Below are 17,237 nucleotides of genomic sequence, written 5' to 3'. Positions count from 1 at the left end.
GATGCGAACGGGATCCGTTCTGGAGGCCCGTTCGCAACCTGAAAAGAACGCAGGTCACGATTCGCTGCTTCTGCGCATGTGCATGACGTCATTTTGCACGTCTGCGCATGCGCGAGTGGCGAAACCTGGAAGTAACCCTTTCTGGTACTTCCGGGTCACCGCAGGATGCAAGCTGATAACTCGCAACATGAAGCAAATGTAACATGAGGTATGACTGTATATATAAATATGCCTGCATATCTGTGAATTCTACTGTCTGGTTCCAGCTCTTCATGTACATAGGCAGACACTTCCCCCCCCCCAAGCCCCCCCACCTGCTTGTGAACATCAAATCCACTCTCAAGGCTAATTCACTCACCCCCTTGATAATGACAGAGGCAGCTCTGAGCTCGAAGCGATTAAAGAACTGCCTTTAAGCAGCAGGAAAATGTGCTGGGTAAACTACAACTCCCCAAATGCTTCTTTATAGCTGCGCTGTGTGAATAAGCAGCATATCCGCCAGCAGAGGAAATAAATTAAGCCCAGCCTTTCAATTGACAGGCTCGGCCTCCTCAGAAAAGAAGGCCCAGGCCCAGGTGGAGCATTTAGTCTTTGGGTGCCGTGTGTCCTCGACGCAAGCTGCAATTAAAACCTATTGACAACCCTGAGCTGGGTGTGGACCGCGTGATTTCTCCCCCACCCCCCTTCCAGATTCAATTAACCCTTAAGCATTTTCCTGACTGCCAGCCAGATGAACGCTTAGGGAGAGAGGACTGGAGGCGCTGCAAAGGGTAAGTAGGTGATGTTTGATAACGCGCCGAGAAATGTCTTGTAACCTTGACAAGAACGGGCGGCAGCTGCAGGAGCGATTCCGCACGCCGTTCAGAGCAGTGCGGATGAGTCGCTCCCGCAATGTTGCTTCAGATGTGCTGCAGTGGGAAGCTTCAGGTTAAGAGCCACACCTTGTAGGCCGTGAGTGGAATAACAGGGTAGAGCATGGGAAGGGATATTAGGTGGGATTATTTGTCCACCTAGGCTAGTGCTGGCTACTCCTGGGGTCCACAATGCAGCACATGTGGGCACCGTGCTGCCCTCAGGCTACTGTCCCCAAGACACCCTGCCCCTTCCATTAATATATATATATATATATATATTTCAAATTGGCTTTTAAAAAAATCAATCAAGGATGACACTGGGCTAGGTGTAAAGTGAAGGGCAGAAATCCAGCTCCCTCGCTCTCTTACTACCCTCTCCCCAGAATGCCTCTCAGTCCCACATGAGGGTGCTTTGCCTGGTTTTCTTTGGGGTTGTCTGATGTGTGTTTTGCCTGCTTTTTTCTTCTGCTTGGGTTCAGGGGTCTTTTGCCTGGGTTTGTGGGTGGGGCCATGGGCGTTGCCAGAAGAGCAGTGGTGCAGCTGCCCACCCACCCCTAAATCAAGTAAATAAAAACACTTAACTAAAAGTAGAAATAATCAGAATATTTGAAATTGAAATGCATGTTGAGGTCACTGGGATGATGTTGCGGCACATTCTAGCGACGCCATTGGCAACCTGACTGAGCGATAGGCGTGGCTTCTGCGAACTGACCAATCGTGTCACGGGTGGCTTGGTTCTGGAACAGGACAGGCGGGTGTCCTGCACCCCTACCCAACATAAATCTTGGCTATGCTCATGGGTGGGGTTGTTGTTTTGCCTGATCTGGGGATGTGCTGCTTCCCCCACCCCCCCGGCGTGTTTTATTTATTTGGGTGAGGAGCAGGTTCTGAGCACCATCAGTTTTTCTTCTGTGAAATGGGCATGTTGTGGTACCCGCAGGAGTTGCTTAGGTTTTCACATGCGCCCCATGCCTCCAGAAGGTTGGAGAATAGAAGCAGCTTGCTACTATGCTAGCTTCCTGGCAGGTAGGTCACTGTTGCTTGTGGGAGGTAGAAGGGGAAAGGTGAGGTGGTGGTGGCGAGGTCAGGGCAATGCCAACCCCGGGCTGGCTCTGCCAGCGCGTTTCCACCACACAAACCACCTCGCCCCCCCCCCAAGCAAGGAACAATGACCCACCTACAAGCAGAGTGGCTCCATCCCAGCCAGCAACCCACTAATGTTAGGCAACGCTCCCTGCCCTAATTGACTTTCCAAGGCTCTCCAAGGTTTAAGGCAAGAGTCTTCCCCTTCATCTGCTTACCTGAGCCCCTATAACTGGGGATGCCAAGGACTAGGAATTCCTGCAAGGATATCATGAGCTATGGTTCCTTCGTCTTGAAAGCTGCTGCGGAAATAAAATGGGATGTGGTGGAAATTTTACTATAATGGATCCACTAATCTAAGGAGCAGCACTTATTACATTGATATCCTGCCTTGTTCTCCAAGGTGCTCAAAGAGGGCATAAACAGACCATTTCCTCTCCCTGTTTTGTTGTGAGGTAGCCTGAGGCCTACATGACTAAACAGGGATTGGGGCCTGGGTCTCCCTGCCCCCCTGCTCCGTCGCCAAGAGTTTAAACCCTAGCGCAGCTGTTTCACTCATTACGCAGCAAATTTGGGGTTTGTGTATGCAATGTGCCTTTAAAGCCCATTTAAAGTGTATGTCCCCCTACAAGAATCATGGGAACTGCAGTTCACCCCTCAGAGCACTACAATTCCCAGCATTAGGTAGGTTAAATACAATGCTGTTTTTCTAGAAAAAGAGGTGCCGGAATTCATCATAAACGCCTCCCCTTGTTCTCTTATGGCGCATACTTGAGAGGTGTCAGAACTGAGTTCCAGCAAAGTCCTGCTTTTAAAAATCCTAGGTTTAAAAAATGGTGTGTACACAGCATAAACACTGTCAAAAGGGAGCTGCAGCCAACTAGAGTTCCCCGGCTATGTTCAGTCTGGTCTACATATGCAGCAGAATGAAAAGGTAACAAGGCAGGTTTGGACCGGCCCTATCATTATGCAGAGTGGGGTGGCTGCCTTAAGCAGCAGGTGATGGGGGGGCAGGGGGGCAGAAGCAAGGTGCTGAGCAATAGGGCTTTGTGTGCCATGTCGCCAGCCCTCTGCCTCTGCTGCAGTAGAAGTTGCTGTCCCCTTGCCAGCATTGAAGTAAGATTCAACGGCATGTCCGCTCAGTTTCTCTTGATGGATAAGGGAGTGAATTGCCATCTTATTCCACACCTCAGGCAGCAAACTGTTTGGGGCCAATCCAGAACGAGGTGGCAGAGAAGAAATGCAAAGTGATAGAATGGACTGTTCCATTTTTATTTTTATTTTGCTGGTGGGTATGCCTTTTTGAGGGATGTGGGTGGCGCTGTGGTCTAAACCACAGAGCCTAGGGCTTGCTGATCAGAAGGTCGGCGTTTGGAATCCCCGCAATGGGGTGAGCTCCCGTTGTTTGGTCCCAGCTCCTGCTCCCCTAGCAATTCGAAAGCACGTCAAACTGCAAGGTATCGCTAAGATAAATAGGTACCGCTCCGGTGGGAAGGTAAACGGCGTTTCCGTGTGCTGCTCTGGTTCGCCAGAAGCTGCTTAGTTATGCTGGCCACATGACCCGGAAGCTGTCTGCAGACAAATACGGACTCCCTCGGCCTATAGAGCGAGATGAGCACACAACCCCAGAGTCATCTGCCACTGGACCTAACAGTCAGGGGTACCTTTATGCCTTTTTGAATGCTGCTTCCTGTGTAAAACAACACATGGCGTGAACTGGACTAGAATAAAAAAGGTAAAGATAATAGACCCCTGGACGGTTAACTCCAGTTGAATTCAGCTATGGGGTACAGAACTCATCTCCGCTTTCAGGCCAAGGGAGCCGGCGCTTGTCTGCAGACAGCTTTTCCAGGTCATGTGGTCAACATGACTAAACCTCTTCTGGTGCAACGGAACATCATGACGGAAGCCAGAGCGCACAGAAACGCCATTTACCTTCCCGTCGCAGTGGTACCTATTTATCTACTTGCACTGGTGTGCTTTTGAACTGCTAGGTTGGCAGGAGCCGGGACAGTGCAATGGGAGCTCACCCTGTCATGGGGATTTGAACCGCCAACCTTGTGATCAGCAAACCCAAGAGGCTCAGTGGTTTAGACCACAGCGCCACCTGCGTCCCCACTGGACTAGAACCTCTCTCCTGGTGTGTGTGCAGAGCTGTTCCTAGGGGTTGGTGAAGCTGGCTTCTGCTGGGGGTGCAGGCCCAGAGAGTGTATGCAAAAATCACCTATTAAACTATGGAGTATATGACACATATGTGTGGCAATTTGCTGTTTCAGCAAGATTAAACACAGGAGAAGCTTTGCTTCCTTCTTGCACCGCAGCACAAAGGTGTGTGGGTTTTTTTGCCCTTCCTCCTCGCCTTGCCTTCATTCCAGATGCTTTGTGTACTTGAGTTGTATTAAATCTAGTCATTTCTAATGTGGCTACTGTGATGGGCGGCTTCCAACCGAATATTAAAAACAATACAGCATCAGACATTAAAAACATCCCTAAACAGGGCCACCTTCAGTTGTCTTTTAAAAGTAAAATACCGTATTTTTCGCTCTATAAGACGCACCAGACCACAAGACGCACCTAGTTTTTGGAGGAGGAAAACAAGAAAAAAAATATTCTGAAGCTCAAAAGCCAGAATAGCAAGAGGGATCGCTGTGCAGTGAAAGCAGCAATCCCTCTTGCCGTTCTGGCTTCTGGGATAGCTGTACAGCCTGCATTCGCTCCATAAGACGCACAGACATTTCCCCTTACTTTTTAGGAGGGAAAAAGTGAGTCTTATAGAGCAAAAAATATGGTAGTTGTTTATTGCCTTGTCATCTGCTGGGAGGGCGTTCCACAGGGCAGGCGTCTCTGCCTGGTACCCTGTAACCTCACTTCTTGCAGCGAGGGAACCGCCAGAAGGCCCTCAGCGCTGGACCTCAGTGTCCAGGCTGAACAATGGGGGTAAAGTGCTTCCCCCCCCCCGGGGTGGGGTGGCAAAACAGCTCCTTCCCAAGGGTGCAGGACATGCTAGGTACACCTTTCTCTCTATTTGTGTACTGCCTGCATGCAGTTTCAACATCAAGTAGCATTTAAAAATGGCACCCCAACAAATAGCAGACCTACATTTTGGGACCCTGAAGGTCAAACCGTCATGGGGGGACCTTCGCAACCAGCAACAAGGTCTGGGTAACCACTGTTGCCTTATTCAATGGGGTTGTTCCATGGCAACCTTGACAACATCTGACTCTCAATAAAATATTAATCCATTTGAGTACAGTAGTACCTTGGGTTACATACACTTCAGGTTACATATGCTTCAGGTTACATATGCTTCAGGTTACACACTCCGCTAACCCAGAAATATTGCTTCAGGTTAAGAACTCTGCTTCAGGATGAGAACAGAAATCGTGCTCCAGCGGCGCAGCAGCAGCAGGAGGCCCCATTAGCTAAAGTGGTGCTTCAGGTTAAGAACATTTTCAGGTTAAGAACGGACCTCCGGAACGAATTAAGTACTTAACCCGAGGTACCACTGCAGTGAGACTCAAATTGGGTCTACTAGACCCCCAATTTTTAAGCAATGGGGACTAAATTTGCTTCTGGGTCCCTTCCAGGATTAGGGCCCCTGAAGTTTAAGCTTCATTAGTTTCATAGTAGATCCTCTGTACTCTGTAGGAGTACAGTTCTTTTGCACCTCAGGATCCCACCAGCTCATTTTGCTGCATGCGTAGTTCACTTACTTGTATAATATACCTAATTGCTGCATTCACACTTCCCATTTTGAGGTGCAGGCCAATGTGTTTTGTTTACACTGACAGTGCACGTTTTAAAAAGTAATGTTCAAAGTGATTCTCTGAGAAGGCTGTAAAGGCAACCTTATCTATTGTAAAGGTCATGGGTGCTGTGAGCCCTGCATGTAATTCCCCTACCCGCCCCCCAGGAAATAAAATCCCACACCAATTAAACTACTGCTTTGGTGCTTAGAATCCAGTACTCATTTATACTCTTCAAGGTTGCAATATTAGGGTTTGTACAGGACTCCAAACAAATTAGCAAGGGCCAAGGTGGAAGACGACGAGCGCTTGGCTGGTAGGAACTTCTGCTGTCAGAGGCAGTCTGAATACCGTTTGCTGGAAATGACAGGAGGGGAGAGCGCTGTTGCTGAAGCAATCTTGCCTCAGACAGCAGGACAATGAAGTGCTGAGAAATATTATCTGCATTCGGCTGCACATTCAGATGCCTTCCCAGATGCATATGTGCTACATCATGTGCGCTGGAGTGTGGACTGGATCCTAAGATCTGCCACATTGCAAACAAGTTTGTGCCCTTTTGACAAAAGGTGCAAGAGAGAGAAGACCTGAAATACAAGACAAATCTGTATCAATACAGGATTTTGCCTCGAAATATGGGACAATCCTGTATTATAAAGGACCCTGCTCTTGGGCCACCTGAAGCAAGCTTAGAGCCAGGAATTTGGAGTCAGGCCCAAAGAACAATCCAAACGGAGGCAAAATTAGAATGCGGAATCGGTAGAACAAGACTTGAGTCATAACCTTAGAGCAAAGCCAGAAACAAGAGACAGGCAGGAGCTCAGGTTGTTGCTAGCTTGTTGTTCAAGCAAAGCAGAAGGAGGATCTTGTAATCCTTCCCACTCAGGAGGAGAAGAGCCAGCCTGGGCAGAGTCAATCTGGAAGGTCCTTGCCTGAGAAACTATAGTGACATTGCCACATTGGGCAGTGGTTAGCAGTTCCTTACACTTCTCTGAGAACATGCACCACTGTAACTCACCACATGGGGCAGTGGTCAGCAGATCTTGGGAGGGCAGGAACCTGACAGATATACTCCTTCCTAATTAAAAGAGTACAAAGTTTGGATCTCATTTCTGCAGAATCTTGCTGGAGAGCTCTTTTCTGACAATCAGTGGTTGTCAGCCAATGGTAGGGTATTTTGGTGTGTGTGTTTTTTAAGCCAACTGTATTTCCATCTTAATAGCAATTACTTTTAATTCAAGGAGACAGACAAGCAGAGCTAGGCTGAATGCCTTGCTGAATTCTAAAGCTGAATCCAACTGCATTTTCTCTGTCTAGTAAATTAAATTTTAGCAGAGAAGGCTAGTCTGGCAAGGCTTCGCTTGCGATGCTAGAAACCAAGACATTTGTTCTTGTTCCCCACATACAGGCACACAGCATTCCTGTCTAGTTTCACGGCTGGCAATTAAAGCTACTCTTCAGCTGCAGAAATTGATAACATGAGTGAAATAATAGAGCTGGTAATTTGATTCTTCATCAGTCTTACTGGAAAACCTTTTTGGTCATTTACTCCCTTAGCAGTCATCTGCTGGTGAAAATTGCTGTGGTCATGGGGGGGGGGGTGGCGGCTCCCATTAATAGCGTGATATTGTAGCTGCTAATGACAAAAGCATGGCTCTGTATGAAGTAAGAAGACTGATTTTGATCCTAATTGGAATAAGATGGGAAAGGAAATTAAGAGGTCACCAGTGAAAATATCAACTGAGGACAACCCAGAATTCCTTTGTAGTGGAAACTGGTTATCCCACCCACATGAGACAGGTCTGAGTTACAGCTGGTCTTTTTTTAATGGTTTTTAAAAACGGGGATCAGATATTGCTGCTTCCTCCCAGAATCCTCGCTGTAACCTGATACCTGCAAACATCTAGCAGTATTTCCTTTGCTTTGCAATCTCCCAACTTGAGTTCAAATGCAGACCCCATGACTCCAGCCTGGCTGTTGTGCTTTCCCCACACTCCCCTCACTCGCTGCTTTGTACAACATCCCAGCCGTGTGAAGAGTTGGGAATATAGGAATCTTCCTTAGTCATTCCATTGGCTCATCTAGTTCAATATTGTCAACACTGACTGGCAGCATCTCTCTGCCAGGGTTTCAGACAGGAGTCTCTCCCAGCCTACCTGGGGACACCAGGAATTGAACCTGGGACCTTCTGCATGCAAACCGGGTGCTTTACCACTGAGCTATGGTCCTTCCCAGGTAGTGGCTTTGTCTGAGGCCACCTAGTGAGTTCATTACAGAAGCTGGAGTATTATATTCACTTAGCTGGGAGTAAGCCCCAATGAACTCAATGGGATTTGTTTCTGAGTAGACATGTTTGGGATAGTCCTGCCAGTGGGATTTGAATCAGAGTTCCCAGGCAGCCTTCTGCTATGGTCTATGGACTAATACAACAAATGCTACTCTATTTGATCCATCCCATGCATGCAGCCTTATTCTATCTAACCTACGTACCTATACGCAGAAGCAAGCTCCACTGAATGAGATTTACTTCTACCTCGCACTGGAGTGCAACCTTACCCACTGACTGCACTCTGCAAATTGAGGACCTTGGAACAGGGCACTGATGGCACCCAAGAACATCAGTATTCAGAAAGATGTTGCATCAACGCACACCAGAATTCCCCTGCCTCTTTTCCTATGAGTGGTGTGGACTTTTCTCACATTCTCTCTTTCAGCGCCACATACTTCCCTCCTCTCCTCCATTCTTTTTCTCTTCAAATGATTTGGTGGCTCCTGTCCATCATAGAATTGTAGAGTTGGAAGGGACCCCCAAGAGTTGAACCCCCTGCAATGCAGGAATCTCAGCTGAAGCATCCATGAGAGATGGCCACCCAACCTCTGCTTAAAAACTCCAAGGAAGGAAAAGTCCACAATCTCCCAAGGGAGATTTGAGCTGTTCCCACTGACCAACAGCTCTTACTGCCCACATAGTTCTTCATGATGTTTTGTCGGAATCTCCTATCTTGCAACTTGACTGCGTTGGTTTGAGTCCTACCTTCCAGAGCAGGAGAAAACAAGCTTGCTCCATCTTCGACTTGACGGCCCTTGCCATATTTGAAGTTGGCTATCGTATCTCCTCTCAAGTCACATAGCCTGAAAACAGCTCAAATAATAAATCCTATCACGATCTGACTGCATTTCTAATAAAAAGCGGAGGTGGGGTGGAGGAACTCCTCTGTCTAAGCCGAGGAGGTGCAAATTGGGCGTTTGAACATCAAAAGGGCTTGACTTGAAAGCGGCAAGTGGTAGTAAAAAGTTTTCGGGGAGGGGGGTGCGGAGGAGTCCTACCCCCTTCATCCGGACAGATCCGGAGAGCAGAGACTTGGAGGGTCTGTTTTGATGAGGATTCTTTTACAGGACTCATGTCCCCATCGCACTTCAAACGCCTGCGACTGGGCGGGTTTGGGGTTTTGGTGACGCCTTTCCATGCGCCTTTCGAGGGCTGCCTGGGCGTGGCTCTAGCACAAGGCAAGCAGGCGAGGCGCGAGGTTTACTAGCGCTTCAACGATAATAAAAAAAGTAACACAATAGCATCCTACTGCAGAACGTTTGCTCTGAAAGAAGGCGGACGGGGGGGGGGGGATGCAACACTTTGCTTTGCCTGCTGGAAACGATCCTTTAAAAAAGCGCATTTAAGCAATCGGCACCATCAGAACAAGGCATGGATTTAGTGTAGAATGAAGCAAAATACTTGCCTGCACACTGTTAGCGTTTAAAATTAATAGACCAAACTGTGTAGCTGCTATAAAACAAAACAAAGCAGAGGAAAGGACTCTGCAGGTCATTCACTGCGTGTATCGGATTGCAAAACCTCGGTAGTCTTGTTTTTTCAATGACTGGCATTTTGAGACTGGATGGTTTGTTTTAAAGATTTGTTGCCATCAGATTTGATGGCTTATAACCGCCCCCATTTAAGCAATGCGACGCTTTCTCGCTGCTTTGAACAGAATCGTTTCATTTTTCTTAAAAACAAACTAACTAAAACACCCTGAATATATAACACGTAAGATGAAGGTGCGGTTCAAAGTGAGTCTGGGCGTTTTCGGGGAGGGAAAAAATAATTTTAGCGTTATTACTGGTACAGTATTATTAACTAATGGATTCTCTCCTTTCAAAAAGGTGGGGAAATAGGCTTGTGCCCATCTCTGCACGAACGGATTATAAAGTGATTGATTGATCGGGCGATACTGTACTAGGTATTGCCACGCATACTTTTCTTTGCAAATACTGTAACACGCCCGCGCGTTCGTTTCTCGCCAGCTGGCCCTTCCAGGATCCAACCCAATCAGATCACATCAATATATGCCTGAACCAGCATGTTGTGGTTCCCCTTGGACTTCTGCCTGTCTTGTTTTTGAACTTTATGTGGAAAGCGGGGGAATTTGCAGCCCCAATTTATCCAAGTAGTATGGCCAAACCCAATCTCTGCTGTCATTCAGAGATCAGAACGAAGCTAGAACGTGATGCCTTCATTGATCAGAAACACTTAGCTCTGAGTATTTGTTTTCAGCCCAATGCTGTCGAAACGAACTACAATTTTCAGATATCTGGGTCGTTTTGGGATTTACTACTAGCTACAGTGTTGGGTTATGTCCCTGCACGTATTTATTTTTAATCTTACATCAGTCACCCAAACAAAGGCTTCTCATATGTTGGCTATCTGTACTATTTCTATGCGTTCCTTTTTATTAATCAAGATAAAAATATTTTGATTTTTACTTATGTAGCGCGAAGGTTAAGTTGCTATTATTAAAAACAATTGTTCCGAAATATACTGACGGTCAATAGTCTCGAATTTGCTAGTTTTCTAAAAGTCTCTTTAATAGCTGCTGAGGTTTCGGAATTTCTCTAAAAGTCCCCTTTATTGATTCGTCGGTCAGTGTTTACTTCTGATTAGGAACTGGCCTCAATCACTAATAATGTTGACTCGTCATCACGTATTGATTTCATTTAAAACGGAAGTAAGTCCAGCCATACTCTAAACTCCTATTTTCCTTCAGTATATTCTAACGGAATCTTGAAAACACCAACGTGGTTTTTTGAAACAAGATCTCACCGCGGTCATTGTGTGTCTGTGTAGTTGTTTTAGATAGGTAGGTAGATATAGATATAATTATATTATACAATAAAATGGCAAATGCCTTTCCTCGTTTTTTTGAGCACGGATGGACGGACGTACAAAGATACAGGATCATCCGCCTAAATGCAGCGGGAAGTTCTCCCGCGCAAGCCCCCACCCCACTGAAATAAACGGCGGCGCTCTTGCACAATTCCCCTTGGTTTAAAAGAGACTCGACTCAGGACGGCCCGCTGGTTTCTCCTCCTACGTGTGCAGCTCATGTTCTCGCTTGCTTGGCCTTTTCCACACAGTAAAAAAAAGTCCCACGAGGATCATGGGCCGCGCCTCCCAGATCGCGCAGAAACTTTTCTCGCAATTTGCGTGCTCGGTGGCGGCTCCATTTTGCGGAAGCAGAAAAGAGATGCGTCCCCCATAAACATCTAGGCAGCAGGGGCAAAAAGTCATTACACCCCCCTGCTATATGTTCAGCATGAAAAAAAAGACTGTTGTTATTTGCTTAAGCAATTAAATATCGATCGCCCCACACCAAGTACTAACATAATCATCCAATCCGGGGTGCTTTTAATTGGTCTGAAGAAGAGCTTTACCGGCCATTGACATGCTGGTCCCATTAAAAGCGAACAACAAGAACATATTGATAAAAGCATTAATATACAAGTCATGGTATTTATACATTGGCGCAAATGGAGGACGTGTGACTGATACACCGGGTATTAAAATTCAGCGTCAGGAGACGTATTTTTGCAGCGTCCAATTTCTTTTCCACGAGGAAGACAAAGAGGGGGAACGCAGGTTTAATGCCATATAGGGCTCAGAGGCTGCATTTTCTTCAGATAGGAAAAGCAATTATCTTTACGGATGATTAATAGTCAAGCGCGCACCCGTCCCACCCCGCACCCCAGCATGCGCGCTCCAAGTCAGGCGTTCACCGTATCCCTCCTTGCACCGCCAGCTCCAATTGTTTTAACGTGACCTTTATAACTGTGCGCCTTCGTCGCGCGGCGCCAGCGTGCGCTCACTTAGGCCTTCCGCGCTCCAGAGGGGGAGCGACGAGTCTTCTATCAGGTCCGTCGATCTGTGCCTTTTCTCTCTCTCTCTCTCTCTCTCTCTCTCCACCCCCCACTATCCCCAAGTTGGCTGGGGGGGGGGCAGCTCAGCTGCAAACCCAGCGGAAGCGTTTTGCAAAGGATATGCCGGATGGAGACACACTCTGCAACCTCTCCAGCGGAGGCCGCGCGCGCCGGACCGGAGAAGGGGGGGTGGGGAGGGTTAATCTAATAAACGGAAAGGCCGCAGGGCGTGCGGAGCAATGACAGATCTTTGCCATTTGTTTCACACTTCCTCCTCGCTCGATTGACCATCCTGGGCAGTTTGAAAACGACGCCGGCAGACGCACGCATGCATACACCCACCCACCCACAGAAGGAAGCCTTGTCGCAGGCCCCAGCGATGCGCACCGCCACGTGGGCGCCTCCGGGCCTCCACCCGGCAGGCCCAGCTTGTCTTGGGGTCGGCTGAAAAGATGCCACCCGAAGGTCCAAGCGATTCGGCCCTCCGCCTCCTTTGCATTTGATTTGTATGTCTGCTGCTGCTGCATCGCCATCGTCGTTGCTAGCAGGGCCTTCGGGGAACTGTAGATAAGACGGGACCACGTGGCATTTCAACTGCAACGTTTTCGGAATGACAATTCCAAGTTGCAGTCCTAAGTAATAGCTGGAAGTCAATCCCATGGAACTCAACAGGGCTTTCTCCTGCGTAGGCTAGGCAGGTAGAGGATTGCACTGTGCACTTATGCACACTTTCCTGGGATAAGTCTCCCTGAAGATAGTTAAACGGGCATGGTATCCAGCCATTATTTGGCAGCCTGCTTTCTCCACATTCTAGAACCCACATTTTGTTATGTGAATGGGGCCACGATGCCTAAAGGCAAGGTTCTGAATCACGGTGCAGTGCCTGGTGTTAAAACCAGTAAAAAGAAACCCTAGCGGACCCTGCCTAGCTTTGCAAATGTACACCTGGTTTCCTTTGCCAGTATCCACATATGCATTACATTGTGTGGAATCAGAATGAATATTGTGTTATCATCATCATGCTTGCCACAGGGAACAATCTGAGCCGGGTCAAAGCCCCAGAGCCCATTTGCAATAGCCTGGCCCAGCCCTGGAGCATGTGATGGAATAATGAAAAGTGGATGAGTATGTGCAGAGTGCATTACCATCACTGCTGATTGTTGTCACCGTTGCCTCACCCAGGTCTCACAATTGACAGCTTGTACACTAAGCCTTCGGAGTTTTATTACCACACACATTAAAGGCCAAAGGCTCAACCTTCCGAGCAGAAAAGCACTCTCTGCATATGATTAGTCTTATTTAAAATACCAAAATGGAAAAGAAATTAATTTCCCCATACACAATGGATCGGGCTTGGTGAGTGGAGAGATCAGAGATCTCAAAAATGACAGCCATCTACTAGATGCCATTAACCGCACCCGCTAGAGTTGCATTGTTCTTTATAATTGTGTAGGAAATCAATTGCCTTCCAAACTGCAATGATAAACCTGTTTATTTATCTTCGGGTGAGGCATTATTAGAGTCACATTCTCTCGACTGAAATCAAGACAGAAAAACATCCTTGCCAATAAAGAACCTATGGTGTGAACATGACTTCTGCCCATCATTTCTGAATTTGCCTTTTGTACTCCAAGGTGAGGGAGGGAACAGCAGAACCTTGTGTATGGGGTCTGACATACTGGAAAGATGAAAGAAGGCAGCATATGGATTTGCAGAAATAATTATCACTTTTGTACTCCTTAGGACCTCTTGCTGTGCAAGCACAGGAAATAAGAGCAAATTATACTAACGATTTTTAAATGCAATTTTCAACTCCAGCCACTGCCAGTGGTTTGATAGCTCTGCTGCTTCTGGCACAACCGCTGCAACTAAACCAATCTAATGCGCAATGCTGGGAAATGGATGTTTCCCAATCGCTGGTTCGTCTTCGCTGCGACCAAGGAGGGCAGCACAGCGCGCTCGGAAAGCACATTTCTCCCATCAAGTAGAGATATGCAACCCCGAGCTACGCGCGCCTACTCGGAAGCAAGCCCCCGTTCAATTCAAGGAGGCTTACTCCTAAGTAAGTGTGTGCATTACGAACTTCGCAGTCTCCCGATTAGAACTACGATTTAAAGATATTAAATATGTTGGGGGGTGGGGGAGCTGGTTTTTAAAGCATCGGGACCACGCCCACTTCCATGCAGCCGACAAGTGGCTCAAGTAGGAAGGAACACACGCACCCCCGCAACTGCTGTCAAAACCGGCTTCCCCCTCCCCCAGCCTACGTGGTTGAGCTTTCCAGGCCACCTATTTGGGCAAATCGCATACAAATTAACGATGATGTTTTAAAAAACAAAACCCTGGTAGACGGGCGTGGGGGAGAGTCTGCAACGTCTTGCAAGATGTTCAACGGAAAGGGAGGAGGGGAGGGAACCTGACACGCGTCTCGGGTAGCCTTCCCCGGCACGCGCGCGTCATGCGGTCCTCCCACCCCACCCCATACTTTTTTAAAAAAATAATATATAGAAAATCTGGGCCTTTCTCCCTGACGGAGACGCCGCCGTTTGCCCGCAGAGAGGGAGAGCTGTGCAGCCAGCAAGGATCGCCACCCGTCTTCCAATGGCATCCGAATCCCGGGCTCACCCCACCCCCCACCCCGCCTCCCCCACCATGCGCGAAAGGATATATATATATACGGGAAAAGCGAGAGGCGGCCGATCAATGGAAGGAGCCGGAATCCACGCAAATCGCCTGGGAGAGGCAGCCAAGCGGGCAGAGGCGCAGTCACGTGCAGCTGCTGCCACCGCCGCCGCCGCCGCCCTCCCTGTTCTGGAATGCTAATAAACCCGGGGAGTTCCAATGCCGAACGCGGCGGAGCTGAGTGTTCTTTTTCCTCCTCCTCCTCCCGCCCCCGCCCCCCCCCACGTCGGGGGAACCACCCGGCACTGCAGTGTAGGGCGCAGTGCTGTTGTCACCTGATCGCCAGGCGCGCCGCCCCTCGCTCCCCCCCCCATAAGTAAGGAGGGAATGGTAGTGTCTGGTATGTGACACCGCAGCCCCTCCCCTGCGCGATCTGTGGCCGCTAAGCCTCAGAAGCTGCGGGCGCCGGCGGCGGAGAGAGGGAGATCCCGGTAGCTGTGCAGCCACCGCCTTCATGAACAGGTGAGTCGGTCCAGCGGCAGCTTCTCTTGGTGCTGCGAGGGGAAGAGAGACCTCTGCTTGCCTTCTCCGCGGCGGGCAGGTGAAAGATGCACTGCCCTGGCCCATTTCTTGCAGGGCTTTCCCGTTGGGTTACGAGCTTGGTTTTTGCGGAGGGTGGCGCAAGGCTCCTGAAACGAGCGTGGCTTTGGGGAACGGGGTGCTTGGCTCAAAGGATATATGGGAAGATAAAAGATGGTATGTTGCGCTGCTGAACAGCATCCTACAGAAGCCACGAGATCTTTAGATTATTATTATTTTAAACAAAAATATTGGTTTTTGTTTTTAGAAAGATAGACCTTTGTTTGCTAAATGTCACAGGAAAGCAAATGTGAGCGGCTTGGTTGTAGAACTTTATTGTCACACGATATTTAAAAATGGAGAGGGATGTTTCATCGCTCTAACCACATGAAACAAAAACATTTACGTACATGGATATGTGTGTGTCCGTCCCCCCCCCCCCCTTGCCTGCCTAGTGTGTAGCACATGCATTTTTAGGATTACTTGACCTTTTTACAAAATCATAATTGGTTTTTTATTAACATATTGATCTCTGTGTTTAGGAAATGGAAGGAGGAAATATTCCCCTCATAATGAGGCCAGATATGGGCAATTGGGTTTTTTCATATGCTACAGAACTGTGTGTGTCAAAAAAATGAGAAATACAGATGGAACCGAAACAGGAGAGCTTTCAAATGCAGGGTGGGGGTGGAATTAGGCAGTTAAGATGAATTATGACTAAGGAGGCACCAGGGAGTACTAACTATGCGATCCAATATGTATCTATTCAGAATATATCCCTCTGAGCTCAATGGGGCTTGTTTCCTAGCTTGAGGCTACAGCCCTAGCCTTGTTATTTGGAAATAACCCCCATTGAATTCAGTGAAAGTTACGTTGAGTAGATTTGTATTGGATTGTGCTGAAAGTTATAGATTTAAAAAGACCAGGTTACATCAGGATGCTTACTTTTTGGCTAAGGAAACTCTTATTAAGGGTTGACAGTTTGGTTATTAATCTGTTTCGAAAGCCATATCTGCCAGGGGAATGGGTGAAATTCCAGGGATGTGCAAGAATGGGTGTGTCAGCGAGACTTTTTGCCAATATTGTATATCGTGATTGCTCTGTCTGGACTGCACAATTGCTGGCTCCACAGTGAAGCTAGAGATAGCCAAAGACTGTACTTTTTGCCAGCAAAATTGGCAGGTGTGGAACAAACCAGTATGTCGAGGTAACGCCCAGTGAATATGTCCTTCTCAGAGACTCAAGTTTGTCCTTGGTTAAGCAAAAACATTTCCTTTCATCAAGTTACTTCTCCCCCCTCCCTGCCACTAATGATGAAAATGGATACCCTGTGGAAACTTGGAGAAGGAGTGGCGCAGAATGACCCCTAAATTCTGTTCAGCTGTGTAGAAAACCACACTAAAGCCATAGAATGGTGACATTTTTGGACGTGTATTTATGATGGTGGGCATTGTAGGAAAAAATACAGAGCAGAAGAAACTTAAAAGGCTTGAGCTTACTTTGACAATGATCACTGGGTAGCAAAGAGACATTCATTAACCGGGTTCTGATTTGTAGGATATGTTACTAAAAGAGGAATCACTTATGTTTAATTCTTAGCGGAGTTAAGGTAAGCTATTTGAGTGGTGTGCGATGTTTGGGGCAGAGGAAGGAGATTATTCAGAGGCTAGTAAAACTGAGAATTCTGTTGACCGCAGTGGGAACTACAATTATACGTTCCTGTAATATTTTCAAAATCTAGGCATGGATGGAGAACTGAATGAGACAGAGATTCAGATAAGCTAATGCGTGTGGGTTGAACCTGTAAGGACCATTTGACCAAGTTAATTTTGGAGAGAGTCTATTTCAATGGGTGATACTGATAAAATATCACAGTAGATCTCTCTCTCTCTCTGTCTCTCTCCAATCCTGCATTGAGATGATAAAACTGAACTTTTATTATGGCCTTGTAACTGGGGACTTGCTTGGGAGCAAGCCTTGCTAAACACAGTGGGTCTAACGCTTTGTAAATGTTTAGGATCAGGCAGTTAAAAACCTAAGCGGCTACATACAATCATAATTATTCCCTGCCACTAGAGCTCCTTTTTAGAATGTGGGGTATATAGCGGACTCTGGTGCACTGAAAGGAATGGGTACCATGTGGAAAAAACAGGTATTAGTCAGTTAC

At 47.6% G+C, this 17,237-nt stretch overlaps 1 protein-coding gene and 1 long non-coding RNA gene across 10 annotated transcripts in view; one reads left to right on the top strand and one right to left on the bottom strand.

Moving 5' to 3' along the window:
• The window catches only part of LOC309325722 (uncharacterized protein), a 107,055-nt gene that overhangs the window by 76,557 nt on the left and 13,261 nt on the right, over positions 1–17,237 (bottom strand). The gene's annotated exons all lie outside the window — the stretch shown is intronic.
• Positions 14,882–17,237, top strand: part of LOC309325729 — a 101,865-nt gene continuing 99,509 nt past the window's right edge. For all 8 annotated transcript variants that reach the window (XR_014149917.1, XR_014149918.1, XR_014149919.1 and 5 more), the window contains exon 1: positions 14,882–15,013. This is a non-coding gene — a long non-coding RNA (uncharacterized lncRNA). The remainder of the gene's footprint in view (positions 15,014–17,237) is intronic.

This window comes from Podarcis erhardii (genome assembly GCF_964252035.2).
Source record: "Podarcis erhardii genome assembly, chromosome: 12".
In the NCBI taxonomy this organism is placed as follows: domain Eukaryota; kingdom Metazoa; phylum Chordata; class Lepidosauria; order Squamata; family Lacertidae; genus Podarcis; species Podarcis erhardii.
The sequence above is the reverse complement of the archived record's forward strand: the minus strand, read 5'-3'. Positions and strand labels throughout refer to the sequence as shown.